This window comes from Crocuta crocuta, unplaced genomic scaffold (assembly GCF_008692635.1).
Source record: "Crocuta crocuta isolate KB4526 unplaced genomic scaffold, BGI_CrCroc_1.0 scaffold93, whole genome shotgun sequence".
Lineage (NCBI taxonomy): Eukaryota > Metazoa > Chordata > Mammalia > Carnivora > Hyaenidae > Crocuta > Crocuta crocuta.
The window spans coordinates 7,906,106-7,921,893 of record NW_027529641.1 but is presented as its reverse complement, the minus strand read 5'-3'; the positions used below and the strand labels follow the sequence as shown (position 1 = coordinate 7,921,893).

The 15,788-nt window shown below is 41.1% G+C and overlaps 1 protein-coding gene across 1 annotated transcript in view; it reads right to left on the bottom strand.

The window, feature by feature from the left end:
* The window catches only part of ENTREP2 (endosomal transmembrane epsin interactor 2), a 448,581-nt gene extending 432,816 nt beyond the window's left edge, over nucleotides 1–15,765 (bottom strand). The window contains exon 1 of the mRNA XM_077762351.1: nucleotides 15,691–15,765. The gene's annotated coding sequence lies outside the window, so the exon portion shown is untranslated. The remainder of the gene's footprint in view (nucleotides 1–15,690) is intronic.
* Between the last annotated feature and the right edge of the window lie 23 nt (nucleotides 15,766–15,788).

The window sequence follows — 15,788 nt, the reverse complement described above, 5'->3', positions numbered from 1 at the left end:
TTAATCCACTAGCACTTCTTAGGTGTTATTTCCTTTTAAGAAAAAAGAGTGGTCACTGAGCCTCACCCCCTTCTAGTGGCACCAAAAGGCAACGAAGGACATGGAGAGCAGGCATGGGGGACACCGACGCTCAATTCAATAAACTGGCAGGTGAAAAGAAGATGCCATGTTGTTTCTTTTCCTTTTTCTGAGACTGGGTCAAAAATCAGTTTCTAAAAATGTAGTGTCCCTTTGTGAATAGCTAAAAAGAACTTTCTAGGTTGCTGTTTTTCTTTTTAAATTAGATGTTTCTGATGAGTATATGCTCATTGTGGCTATGTTGCTTATTAACATGTTAAGTAGATGTCATTATCATAGTCCTTTCAAATTTTGCTGAGGGTTCCAAATATCTATTTCAAAATCACCATCCATGTTCACTATTAAAGCCATTATCTATAATTTCTCATCATGAATGACAAGCCAACACTTCACATATAATTAGATAACCTCAGCATATTTCAACTAAAAATTTACTTTCTCATTAATTCCAAATTTTCTACATTTTCTCTATAAAAGAATGTGCTTGAATCTTAAGGACTTATTTTACAACAATTCAACTGCATGCCTAGGTGGTAGATAACTGTGTAACAGGCTCTAGTAGCTGCTGATACAAAAGAAGTCATTTTTTTACATTTGCCAGGCCCTGAATACTTGACTGGACACCTCCCCCTTTCTCAAAAATGCCAGTATCCCCAAATCCTGTAGGCTCCTTAAATCACCGTCCACTTCACTACTATACCAGTTAAATAAAATACAATGTTTTCATCAACAGTTAGGTGTAGAGGAGATAAAAGCAGGCCATGATAATAAACTGAAACTACAATTCCAAACATGTTATTAACATTTGGTCAGGTCAGTTTAAGTGCCTAAATGCAGAAAGAGAATTCAGGTAGCCAGAAACTATGCATGGCCAGGATGGTGGATCTAGAAATCAGACCTTTACTAGAAATCACTCCTGGTCAGGACACCTGGGTGGCTCAGTCAGTTAAGCGTCTGACTTTGGCTTAGGTCATGATCTCAGGATTTGTGAGTTCGAGCCCCGCATCCGGCTCCATGCTGACAGCTCAGAGCCTGGAGCCTGCTCCGCATTTTGTGTCTCATTCTCTCTCTGTCCCTCCTCCACTCATGCTCTGTCTCAATCTGTCTCTCAAAAATAAATAAATGTAAAAAAATTAAACATAAATATAAATAAACAAACAAACAAACATTTAAAAAAGGAAATCACACCTGGCTACTCCAGGTAAGCACATGGGCAGGCACTCCATAGAGCCTCCAGAAACGCTAGCAGGAGCCAGTACACAGACCACCTCAGTGAGAAAGATACAGAGGTTTCTCCAATGACTGTGAAGTCCTCCCTTCAATGGGCAATGTTCTCAGCAGCAGGTGCCTGTGGAGAACCAAGCAGGGTGGGGTGCGGGGGGCTGAAAGGAAGCCCTGTCCTAGCTTTTGCTATGTCTGTCAACATTCTCCTTCTGTTGCTGTCACCCTGACACCAGTTCTGGAAGGGCAAAGCACCTCACACATGGTTTGAACTCATCAGCAAATATGAGCAACAAAATAGTCTAGGAAACCATCAAGCGTTTTATTACATTTTCTTTACTCTTCAATAAAACCATAGGATACAGTACTTTTTGACCTTTTCAAGATTCAAATTTCAAATTCCCCAGTAAAAGACTGACAGGAAGCAAAAAACATTCTCCCTCACACGTTCAAAGTGTGTACGCTGTGTAATGTTCAAAATCCATTTCCTTTTGAACTAGCCTTTCAAACTGAACCAGGGACAGAGAAAGGTTTTGGAGGCTTCTGACTACTGGTCAGGGGGCAGGAGCTGGTGGAACTGAGAGGTGGGAAGGGGTGAAGAAACTGGCTTGAATGAAAAGGATAGTGATCATATCATTCACTTAATTTGGTGTGCTATTAGAAAATTCAGATTGAAATAGACTATCCAAGTGGCAGCTGGGTCGGTTAAGCATCTGACTTTGGCTTAGGTCATGATCTCATGGTTCACGAGTTTGAGCCCTGCATCAGGCTCTGCACTGTGCATGGCTCTTCTCCCTCTCTCTCTCTCTGCCCTTTCCCCACTGTGTGCTCTCTCTCTCTCTCAAAATAAATAAATAAACTTAATTTATTAAAAAAAGAAAGAGGGGCGTCTGGGTAGCTCAGTTGGTTGGACGTCCGACTTCAGTTCAGGTCATGATCTCGCAGTGTGTAAGTTTGAGATCCACGTCGGGCTTTGTGCTGACAGCTCAGAGCCTGAAGCCTGCTTTGGACTTTGTGTCTCCCTCTCTCTCTCTGCCCTTCCCCGTCTTGTGCTCTGTCTCTATTTCTCTTAAAAAGAAATAAACATTTAAAAATTTATTAAAAAAGAAAGAAAGAAATAGATTGTCCAAGATAAAAATATAACCACCTGAAGAATGGAGAGGCAGAGGAGAGAAGTGTTGGAAAATGGCATAAAAGTCAACCTGAGAGCAGATATTTATACAGCTACATACACAGCATTATTCACAGTAGCCAAAACATAGAAACAAACCAAGTGTCCACTGATGGGTGAATGGATAAGCAGCATGTGGTACATACACACAACAGAATATTGTTCAGCTTTAAAAAGGAAGGAAATTCTGATACGTGCTACCCCATGAATGAACCTTGTAGAGGTTGAGCAAAATAAGCCAATAGCAAAAAAGACAAATATTATATGATTCCACATACATGAGGCACATGGAATAGGCAAATTCATAGAGACACAAAAGCAGAATGGTGGTTGCCAGGGGCTGGGGGAGAAGAGAATGAGGAGTTAGTGTTTCATGAATGGGCAGAAGCTCTAGACATGGGCGGTGACAACTGTATGACAATGGGAAGGCTCTTAATGGCACAGAAAGATACACTTTTAAATGGCTAACATGGTAAACTTTATGTGATGTATATTTTACAATTTTTAAAAATAAATATTTTTTAAAAAATCGACTTGCTCAGGCCAGCAAAAGGAAGAGAAAAAAAAACAGAAAATGACAATGTATAATAAATTAAGTCAAAAGGAATAAAACTAAATGCATCACTTATCATAATAAATGGGAACGCCTTAAATTCCCTGTATCAGACCACAAGGATTTACAGGTTAGATTCAAAATCAAAGTCCAGCTGTGTTCTATTTATAAGCGGCACACAGAAAAAGAAGTTTTAGAAAGAGATCAGCTTCCAATTAAGGCAAGATGGCAGCCTCTGTTGACACAGGGACCTTCCCACCTCTGACAGCTAGAAGGACTGAACAGGCAGCAGTGAAACATTTCATGTTGGGTGCATCTAGGAGTAGAGGATGGGGAGTGGCAGCTATGATGGCCAGGGGCTTAGCTAATGCCTGAGCTGGAAGGAAAGTCAGGACCTCTGGTCCACAAGAGGTAGGGAAAACCAGAACTAAAATCAAAGCATAAGGCTCAAAGAATGAACGCTCAATAAATTCCTAGCAACCACGAGGTAGGAACTCTCAAGCAAATGAATTAGCAGAAATTGGTCCCAGGATGGTGATATCTGGCACCTAACAAAAGTTTTTCAAAGCCTCTCTAAAGGAATGAATGCTTATTTCAGACCATATGAGGATTCCACAACAAAAGGCCACTGAGGATGTGCTTAACCCCTCTGGCCCCTACAAAACACTATTACAAAATATACAAGAAACCACATCCCCTGCCCATGAGCAGATAGCACACAGGAGTAGTCCACAGGACTTCTGGTAAGGGACTTCTGGCAAACTTATTACAGACATTAAAGAGAGAATCAAGACCTTAAGAACCAACTACTATGACAGAAGAAAACGCAGATTTAGAAAAGAGTAAAATAGAAGCTTTAGAAATAAAAACATAGTCATTGAGATCAGAAACTCAAAGAGCAGGTTCAACAGCTGATAAGAAACGGCTAAAAATAGAGCTCATGAAATGGAAGAAACATGAGGAAGTTATTCAGAATGCAGCACAGAAAGAGTCAGACAATCTGAACAAGAGGAAAAGGAACTGGCAAGATAGAAGGAAGTCCAGGATATGTATGGAAAGACATATCAATCTTCTGATTCAAACGGCTTAACTCTAGAACAGCATTCATGCCATAAATCTACATTCACTGAAACTGCAGACCATCAAGTCAAGAAGATAACTTTAAATTTTTTTAATGTTTATTTATTTTTGAGAGAGAGAGAGAGCACGAGCAGGGGTGAGACAGAGTGAAAAGGAGACACAGAATCTGAAGCAGCTCCAAGCTTTGAGCTGTCAGCACAGAGCCATTTAATGCGGGGCTCAAACTCACAGACCATGAGATCATGACCTGAGCTGAAGTCAGATGCTCAACCGACTGAGCCACCCAGGTGCCCCAGGTCAAGAAGATGACCTCAAAAGCAACCCAAGAAAAGGAAGATATTTTACAAGTTGATGGTAAGAACAGTATTTCTACAAAATCAGAGGCTAGAAGATATCCTCAAAATACTGAGAAAAAAATAACTGTCAACCTAGAATTTTACACCCAGATAAACAATCTTTCAAAAGATAGAGTGAAATTGAGAATTTTTTCAAACACTCACAAACCTTCACTGAAAGAATTGCTTAAGACAACTTTGACTAAAGAAATTTAAGCCCCAAGAAAGTAACAAGATATAAGAAGCAACTGTAAGCCAAAGAAACTGATAACTATGTGTATCAAAAAAAAAAAAAAAAGTGTTGACTACAAAAATTACAAGGACAATAGAAGTCTTTAATGTTGTAGTAATTTTTTTAAGGCAGGAGTGGTGATACTAATATCAGATAAAGTGGAATCCAATACCAAAAGCTCACAACAAATATGTATACCACATTATGATGAAAGGTATTATTAATAAATAAGGCATAGTCATAAACATTTATACACAATACAACATCAAGGTAAAAAAACATAAAGCAATGGGGGCATCTGGGTTACTCAGTCAGTTGAGCATCTGACTTCAGTTCAGGTCACGTTCTTGCAGTTTATGAGTTCAAGCCCCAGACCCAGTTTGCAGCTGTCAACGCAGAGCCCGCTTCAGATTCTCAGTTTCCCCTCTCTCTCTCTCTCTGTCCCTCCCCAACTCAGGCCCATGCAGGCATGCTCACACCTTCTCTCTCAAAAATAAATAAAATAAAAAACATAAAGCAAAGACACAGAAACACAAGAATTCAAAACATAAAACAAGGGATAACTTTGACACACCTATCAAACAATGTGACAAATCACACAGACCAAAAAAAAGTAAAAGGTTTAACTTTGAAAAAAGTAACAGTGTACTGATGATTTTTAAAACTGCTAAATTACAAAAAGAAACTTGGCAAGCCTCATTGACTATCGTTAAGTAAAACAAGAAATCAGTAACAAAACAATGACACCCAACCTCCACCTCTCAAAAAAGACTATCTGCTAATTAAGAAAAGCTCTTTTACAGAACCCCAGGATTAAAATAAAAATTAAGACTAAAATTATAAACATCTAAAAATGAACGTAAGTGGGAGAACACTACAGAAATCTGTGAGCCACCTCGGTGGCTCAGTCAATTAAGCATCCAACTCTTGATTTTGGCTCAGGTCATGATCTCATGATCTTGAGATAGAAGCCCACATGGGGGTCTGCACTGACAGTGGAGAGCCTGCTTGGGATTCTCTGTCTCTCTCTCTCTCTCTCTCTCTCCCCCCTCCCCACCACCCTCTCTCCGCCCCTCCCCCTCTTGTGCTGTCTGTCTCAAAGTAAATAAACATTAAAAAAATAAATCTGTATACTACACATATACCTATACACAAATAAAACAAAATAGAGGAGGAATGTAATAAGGACAAAAAGTGGAACCTATTGAACTAGAAATTATTATAATAAACAGCAAGTGACAATTTTCAAGTAGAAAAATAAATAAATAAAACCAAAAGCCAAAATTTGCTGAGAAGACAATTTGAATAGACCAATGTGTAAGACAATTAATGGCTCTTAACCTATCACTTAAAATAAGCAATAGGCTTTACAGATCAGCTAACTAAAGAGCAGCCCTTTCCCATGCTAATCCACAGACAAATCTAGAAAGCTCACCAATTTATTTTACAAAGCCAGCACAACTTAACAAAACTTAATATAGTGTATGCTAGTGAACATGCATGAACACACAAACTCCAGCCCACCTTTATACGTAATTATGGAAGCAAACATCTTAATACATTAGCACATGGATTCCAATACTATGTTAAGAGAATAAGTGATAAGGATTATTCCAGAAATCCAAGGATAATTCAATGTTAGGAAATTTATCAACATATTTCAGCATATCAATTACTGAACGAGAAAAGCCAAGGGATGATATCAATACACAACTGAAAATATCTGAAAAATTCAGCAATCAGTCATTCTTTATAAGGTTTCTAAACAGAAGTTAAGTACCTAAATATGACTTTTAAATTCCTAATGTGAATGCTAGACTAGAGAGCAGGCAAGAGAAATATTTATAAGCAACACTTTGGGGACATTGGCAAAATTTGAATATGGACTGTAGATAACGGTGTTGTGTCACCATTCATTTCCTGACTTTATTATCACCCCCTGTGTACATTACGCCCTTACAAGGAAAGACTGAAGTATTTAGGGAAAAAGAGGCATAGGGTCTGCAACGTACTTGCAAGTGATTCAGAAAAAAATATGTAGATAGACGCACTACTGATGAATTCATTGGTCAATCAGAAGTTTGGGCATCTGCAAATGATAAAGCTAATGAGGCAAAAAAATGTTAATAATTGGTGAATTATTAACATACCCTATATTAAGGGCATGGGAGTCTTTGGGCTGTTCTTGGAGCTTCTCCACAATTTAAAATTGTAGCAAAATTTAAGTAATCAAACTTACCTAACTACTAAGAAATAAAATCAAACATTGGCCTAAAGCAATGAGATGAAAGCCATTCCCACTCAGATAAAAAACAAGACATCGATGTTTCCTTTCACGCTATCCTTTGACATTATTATGGTTTCAATCAATGCAATAAGTAAAAGAAATAAGAAATAGAAAAAAATATTAAAATATGAAAAATACTGGACATGAAGAAATAAATTATTTATAGGTAATATGAATGTAGATATGGAAGACCCAAAGTTACTTAAAAATAGAATAGGTAATGGGACACCTGGGTGGCTCAGTTGGTTAAGCTTCCGACTCTAGCTCAGGTCATGATCTCGCAATTCATGAGTTCAAGCCCCATGTTAGGTTCTGTGCTGACAGCTAAGAGCCTGGAGCCTGCTTCGGATTCCATGTCTTCCTCTCTCTCTGCCCTTCCCTTGTTCACATTTTGTCTCTCTCTCTCAAAAATAAGCAAAAATTTTTTTAAAAGTAGAATAAGTAAGCGGTGCCTGTGTGCCTCAGTTGGTTGGGGATCCAATCTTAATTCCAGCTCAGGTCCTATCCCACAGTTGTGGGATCATGCCCCACACTGGGCTCCTTGCTGAGCATGGAGCATGGAGCCTGCTTGGGATTCTCTCTCTCTGTCTCTCTCTCTCTCTCTCTCTCTCTCTGTGTCTCTCCCTCTCTGTCTCTCTCTCTCTCTCTCTCCCTCTGCCCCTCTCCTTGCTCACGCTCTCTCTCTTAAAAATAAAGAGGGGGCACCTGGGTGGTTCAGTTGGTTAAGCACCCAACTCTGGATTTTGGCTCAAGTCATGATCTCACAGTTCATGGGTTCACACCCCTGCTTGAGATTATCTCTCTCCCTCTCTCTCTGTCGCTCCCCTACTCGTGCTCATGCACACGTGCATGCACACTCTCTCTCAAAATAAATAAATAAACTTTAAAATAATGAGTTGAAAAAATAAGTAAGTAAAATAAACAGAATAAAAACATTTCTAAATTAAAGAAAGAAATAGTTTTCTCTGTAAAGGAGCAGTAAGCACTGTCAAAATGTTCATCATGAGAAGCAAAATATGAAGATAGCTTTATACTATATCATGAATAAGCAGGAATAGGTGAACTGCACCTTGACTATCCACCTGCTCTCTCTTTATTTGAAATTGCTGGTATATCTTTTCTAGTCTTTTTTTATTTTTAGCATTTCCAACTTTGTTTTTATGTTTAGGTCTATCTCTGGATCTTGCTTTGTTAGTCAACCTGAAAAAGGTTTTTAACTAGGTTAATTAACCCATTTACATATATTAATACAGTCTATATATCTGGCATCAGTTTTGGCAGGTTTTTTTAACCTTACATTTAAAACACCTACACACATACACAAAGTCTTTCGGCATGTAGGCTTGTAGTTTCTGCTTGCTCGTTTTCTCTCTCTGCAGTTCTTCAGGTAGGTAAGAAGGATGTAAGTTCTCATTACTACTTTTACATTAGTACCTTGTATCATGCCCTCAGAAACCTCTTCTTTAAATATTTTGACCTCATTGCTATGAGCAATAACGCAAGTAGCTAGTAAATGCTTCTTCCTCCCTCCCTTGCTCTTCTCAAACGATCAGCTTTAGTCTCCAGTATTAATTTGGTGCTGATTGTTATAGTCTTTAATAAATTTAACCTTCTCCTACTTGCTTTGTCGGCCTCAAGAGACATTTTCTAGTCCTAGTTACTTTAGCCAATATGACAAGGAGCGTATTCTACTTTCCCTTTACTTTCCCCTCATCTCCTACCATATATTTTTTTACCTGTATAATTCTATATAACAGAGCACATAACATTTATGCATTAATTTGCCCCCTAATGTCATGTTCTTTTTTTTAAATTTAAGTTTATTTATTTATTTTTGAGAGAGATAGAGACAGCATGAGCAGGAGACGGGCAGAGAGAGAGAGAGGGAGAGGGAGAGGGGGGGAGAGAGAGAGAGAGAGAGAGAGAGAGAATCCCAAGCAGGCTCTGCGCTGTCAGCACAGAGCCGGAAACAGGGATAGAACTCATAAAACCGTGAGATTACGACCTGAGCAGAAACCGAGAGTCAAAGCTTACCTGACTGAGCCACCCAGGTGCCCCCGTTATGTTTTAGTTTTACAGCTGAATGTAGTTCATCCCTGGAATTTATTAAAATCTTTGCCAATCATCTTACGGTTTTCTGAAGCTCATTTCTTAGTAAACTCCTCATGGTTACAATATTCCCAGAGTTCTTGCAAATGCAAAACTGTGTGCCTGTAGACTTTTAAAAAGAACAATTATCTGAATACAGGATGTTTGGTTCAAATAGTAAGCATATTAAAAACACTGAGGTTCTGTTCCAGGCACAGTCAGCAAGCACACCTTACTGTGTGTCTCCCACTGGCTACAGCTATAAGACCTAACAGAATGCATAGAATAAACAGCTTGAAAACTCTGAAAAATAAAATAGCAGGTGAACTGGGGAACAACTTTGAATCTAATTCAAAGTACCATCAAATTGCTAGTACTTTATCATGTTTCCCTCTTCGGTCTCCCCCAGCCAAAGCTCAACACACAGCCTGAAACCCTAAATTGAGCACTCATGGAGACAGAAAGAGCCCAGAAGTCCTCTAGTTCTGGCTCAAGGATTTGGAAATAGGCTTCCCAATGCCATAAAAGAGTAAGCCAATCCCTTCATTGTTTTCTCTTTTGGATTTCTCTCTCTTCTTTCTCTCACACCCCAGTCCCCAGGCAATACCATAGCAGCGACAACAGCAGGCAAGGCATAGAAGAATCTTCCCTCTGAATGCAGGAGCTTTGTCCCAAGAAGACAAGGCAAAGCCTTGTTGCTGATTCTCTATCTGTGCTTCTACTTCTAGACCCTTAGCCAAGTGTGGGCACAGGAATTATGCAGCAAAGCAAGGTAAAGCCCTAGCCTCCTTGGAGGACTGGGAAAGGGAAGCTCCAGGGACACAGAAGACACCCAGATCACAGAGAAGGAGGGGCCAGGGAAAGAGATCCTTGAAGTTTGTTTATTATAAACTCAGGGACTCATCCCCAAGGCATGCGTGTGTACATACTACCCTAAACAGAAAACACAAACTTTGGGAACAGATCTACAGGACAGATCACTATCCTAGCGCCAGATTGGCCACTGAGCGGCACATGTGCCGGACAGATCTGAATAGGACTCCAGAGATTCTGAAAAATGAACTGACATCAGAGCCACAACCCATAATGAGCTGGTCAGAACTTGTGGTCTAAATTCAAGTGGATAGACAGCCTGCTTAAACAAAACCACCAACAGTCTCCTTAGGATCCAAACAATATCCAGAGACTCACAACATAATATTTAATATGTCCAGGACACAACCCAAAGTTACTCAATAGGCAAAGATTCAGGAAAAATGTCAACTTCCATGGGAAAACAAGGACAGACTTTGGAATGCTGAAGCAAAAAGACTTTAAAGCAAGGATAATAAAAAGGCTCCAGTGAGTAAGGGTCACTATTTTGGAAATGAATAAGAAACTACACAAAAGTAAGAGGGTGGGGAACAGGAGATATGAAGAAGAACCAAATGGAATTTTTCAAGTGAAAAGATAATAAATAAAACAAAAACTCACTGGATGAGTTTAATGGCAGAATGGAGGTGATAAGAGAAAATGTCCATCACCTTCTTGGCAATGACAATTTAAATCACTATGGATTTCTATCAGAAAACATGGAGGACAGCAGGAATTGGGATTTTTTTTTTTTTAAGGAACTGGGATATTTTTAAAGCCTGAAAGGAAAGAATTGCCAGCCCAGAATTCTATACCTAGTGAAAACGCCCTTCAGGAACAGAGGTGAAGTAAAGACATCCTAAAAAGAAACAATAGACACAGATATTTTAAAGTTCATATGGAAGAACAGCCAAGGAACTTTTGAAAAAGCAAAGAGTGTAGAGGCTCAGGCCTTACCAGATAATGAAATTCACAAGAAGTTACAATAATCAAAATAATGATGCAGCATTAAGAAAGTAAACTGCATAGAGCCCTAAAACAGAGCCATATAGAAAATGTGCCTGAAAGCAAATAAAGTTAGGCCCTTTTTTCATACCATATGCAAAATCAATTCTGGATGAGTTAAAATTTGAATGTAAAAAAAATGAAATGAAAACATTAGAAGGAAGTTGAAAAGAAATATCTGTGTGATCCCTGTAATGATGACCCTTTTAACTCAGAGAAAAGAACCCTGAAACTGTAAAAGAGAAAATGAACAGATTTAACTACATAAAAAGTCCTTAAATTTTCTATATGGCAAAAGATGCTAAACATTAAGCCAAATGAGAAGTGAAGATATTGCAAGAAAATACTTGCATATAATAAAGTAACCATGGAAATGCAGATCAAATGAAAACTAGGAAATTTCTTTTTTCTCCCATTGGGTAAATACAAATCCTGTATTTGTAACATCCTGCACTGGGGGAGGGTGGCAAAGGACACGCTTATAAAATGCTTCTGTGGAGAGGCATGACTACAATCTTCAATTCTAAATTTGAATACCCTTTGACCAGCAATTCCACTTTGGGGAATTTATGCTCAAAAAAACAAGGACTGGCATCTAACGTCAAATATGCAGCAATGTTTGTAGAGACAGAGAACTGCTACAACCAAAATATCCCCAAGAGGAAGAGAACAGAATAAATTATAATAATGCATATTATGGACTCCAACATAGTCATTACAAATAATGAGGTAATAATAATAATAGGTTATGGCTGGGGATATTTAGTATATAGTAGACTTAAAAAGGCACAGAGAAGGGTGTATGGTATAATCCTTTCATAAAGTTTTTCTAAAAGAAAAGAAACATTCCACAAATATACATAAATTCTCACACTTTTGTGATTGTAAAGGAAAGCATGGAACATTACCCAACACTGATAACAGCTTCTTGTGGGTATAGAATTGGGATAGACTGTTGTCATTTTTTATGTTGTTGTTATACTTCTTTGTTTCAATTACTGCAACAAGTATATATTGCCTTTGGGGTATAAAAAAATCCAACAGTGTTGCTTTTACAGAAAAAAATATATACATACACACATACATACTCAGTCCCACAGTCAGCTCCCAATGACTATGTCCTTATCAACTATGTAACCAGTAACATGGACAATTCACACTGTGAATTTGTCTCTGATGTACTGGGCCTTACAAAATTTTTAAAGGAACATAATGGGGCTGCCCTGCTAAAACTATTCACAACCTTGCTCTGTGAGTTTTCAAAACTGTTCTTAACACATCATCAGCTCTCAAAATGGGCTGCGCATTCATCCGCGAGGGAGTCAGTCCACCTCCCAACGCCCAGCTGGGTAGCAGGGACCCAGAGCATGAATGCCATTTGAAGGTGGTCTGCAAGTGACTGATACACCAGGTGCCCCCCTGCCTACCTCCACCTTTGTCAAAGTGCCCCCTAAATCTTACATATCCATCCCAAATGAGATGCCTCTCCAAATTTTTCTTGAATCTTCACCTTTGCATGCATGTCTTGTGTTTTTCCTAAGAAACAGGTGTGACGTCCTGGAGGAGCTTTACCTTTGACTCGTCACCATGGTGCTTTAGTTCATCCCCTCTGCCTCTGCCTCTGCCTGGGGCAGGGGCACAGTTTAGATCTAAGGGCTGGAAGTATGGCCTCTAACTTCAAAATAACTAAGTTCAAACTCAACAGTGGCCACTTCTTAGCTGGGTAACCTTAAGCAGGTTAATTTTATGCATCCACATGACTGGGCTAGAGGATGCCCAGATAGCTGGTAAAACCTGTGTGTGTGTGTGTGTGTGTGTGTGTGTGTGTGTGTGTAGGAGAGATTAGCATTTGCATCAGTCAGCTGAGTAAAGATGGCCCTCACCAAGATGGGCAGGCATCATCCGATCCTTTGAGGGCCAGAAGAGAACAAAAAAAGACAGAGGAAGGGTGATTTCACATTCTCTGACTGAGCTGGGACATCATCTTCTCCTGCCCTTAGATACCAGCACTCCTGGTTCTCAGACGTCCAGACTCACACCAGGAATTAGACCACTGACCCCCGATTCCTGGCCCTTTGGATCCAGAGTGAATTATACAACCGGCTCTCCTTTATGGCAAGATTATGGGACTTCTAGGTTTCCATGTCAGCCAGTTCCTCAAGTGAATGAATGAGCAAGCTCTCAGTTCTTTCTCTGCAGAACCCCGACTAACACAGCAAGTGACTTAATCCCTTCAACTCAGCATGCTCGGCAGAGGCTGCCCAGACTCCTTACAGCTCAGGACCAGCACTGAGACTGCCTCAGTTATCAGGATTCTACTGGCTAAGGCAAGACAGAAGCCCGGTCCAAATTCAAGTGGAGGGAACTACACTAGAACACGAGCACTGAGGGCTACAGACTTACATGACAGCACACCATGTAAGACACTCGACTTTAACATCTGGCACACAGTATGTGCTCAAAAAATGTGAGCTCTTTTTTCTGATGCATTATTTTTTCTTCAATAGAGGCAATGTATTTTTACAGTGATTCTTCACCACGTGCAAACCACAGAGAAGGCCTAGAAATCTAGAGATTGCTACGGAGCCCTAACCCCGCAGAGCCAATTTGAGTATAAAGTCAGACACCCTAGTCACTGCGCTTAAATGAAAAATACCATTGCAGGGAAGGCTCCAGGTCTCAGGAGACAGGCATACATAAGGTGAGGGGTCAATGTTAACCACTCACAGCCACGCTAACATGCAAACCTGTCCCAGCATAGCTAGAACCAACCATCATTTCTGCAAAGGACAGAGGCAATACATGAAAAGTGGTATACACTGTATTAAAAGAATTTTAATGGTGCTTGTAGCAGATTAAGTTTGAAGAAAGAAAACAAGGCAATGAGAACGTGGATGTGAGAGGGTACGGCAGCAGATAGATGCAGGGCAGAGGTTACTTTAAGATCTCAAAAATGTAGGCAGAGTTTGTTGTGTACATTGTTGTTCCCAGAACCCAGAGAAATGCCTGCACATAGAGACATTTGCGGAACCACTCTGAATTGTGGGAAGTTAAAATGGATAGGTTGTAATCACTGAAAGGAATAACACCGGAAATGCAAAGTGAATTACTGTTTTACATACTTATTTGCCTCTTTAGACTAAAGTGGAGTGTGCATTTTTCACATAAATAGTTTTACCACCGTGTCCAGGTAATGTTTTCCTTTTTGGGTTTATTCTCAAAATGCAGCTCTTTTTCAATGCCCTTTGGGAGTACCAAATCATAGCTAAGGCTAAATGGGAGAAAGGGAGGCTCAGGGAGGAGCCAGGAAGTGAAGCTAATTTACCAGTCTGCCACCTGTAGGCTGGTTGCAGCAGACATAAACATCAGTGCCCACAAAACAGACGACATGAAAATAATGCATATTAAATAATGCTAAAAACTGAGCAACAGATGTGTGAAAACTATATATAGTGGTCCGTTTGAGTCATGGCTCTCTGATTCCTGCCTCCAACCTCCTCTCTTTAATTTCAACACTCTGAGCTGTGGCCACACATACTGTTGTTCCTAATCAGCTCTCCAAGACTCAGCCGTGGTTTGAAATAAGCTTTGAAAATTAATACCCCCATTAGGATGAAGGACCACACCTGTATCGATCAGGGTGTTGCACAGTTTTACTCAGATCCCCTTTTAAAAACCATGCATGGACTTGGAGAACAGAGGCCATTACAAAAGAGCAACAACACGAGAAAAGCGAAGCTGAATAGAATTGTTAAATTTCAACATTCAAGAACAAATACCAAAAGTTCATTACAAAGGCTTAGTTTGGATTTCTGGAGATGGAATTAAAACACAACCGAGTTTATAGCTTAAGCCTCTAAAATGTACTCCAGCACCATAAACCAAATGTAGTTACAGATGTCCAGAGTTCTCAGAACAAGTGCTTCTCTGGACAAATGCCCTGCGTGTATGTTTTCCATTTCTGTAAGTCCATTCTTTACTAATATAAAGAAAACACAACTTTCATCAAAAGGCTATAAAATGCCACCCCACCCCCAATTAACTCTTGGTGACAATCACTTCCTTAAAATAGCTCTCCTGGTGGCTTTCTTCCGCGGAGGCTTCTTAGTCACTGTCTTCTCTAATTTGGGGTCAACAGCCTGAAAATCGGTCACCGTGGAGGTCTGGAGCTCAGAAAACACGCCCCCGGACGCCGGCTTCGGGTCGCCTGCCCAGTCCCGCCGCCCACACAGCACCGCGTTCCAGACACACGCGGGAAACGCGAAATCCCCAACGCCAAGTCTTTGAATGGCCGCAGGGGGAGCGGCCGTTCTCCGCGCCCGGACTGACCCGCAGCCGGACGGGACGTGCCTGCGCCCCCCAGCCCCTAGCTCGGGCCGCCGCGAAGCCCAGACGCGCGCGGAGTCGCAGCTGCACACCGGGTTCGGACCCCACCTCCCCGCCTCGGTCAGGGCCTCTTGGCTGCTGGGTCCGCACCGAGTCCGACCTCCGCCCGACGCGCGCGCGCTGCCCAGCCTCACCCGGCCGAGGGAGGGTACCCGGCTTCGCTTTCCTCCAAGAAAAGTAACTCGAGGATCAGCGCTCTAGGAAAGGGAAAGCGATGCTGCGAGAGCGGTAAGTAAGGTCCCCGGAGTTATTCAGCCCGGAGTTTTCTGAACTGCACCCCGCGCTGCAGCAGCTCGGCCCCGGGCGTTCGCACCCCGAACTTGGCGCCCTCGGTGCGGTCCCGGGCGGGCTACAACCCCGGGGTCCGAAGCACCCGCCCCGCGCCCGACCGAAGACACTTACCGAAAAGCCGGCCCAGAACGGACAGGAGTGGCGGACGCGGGCCGAGGTGGTAAGCGCCAGCGCGGCGAAGCTCACGGCCACGATGAGGCATCCGAGCG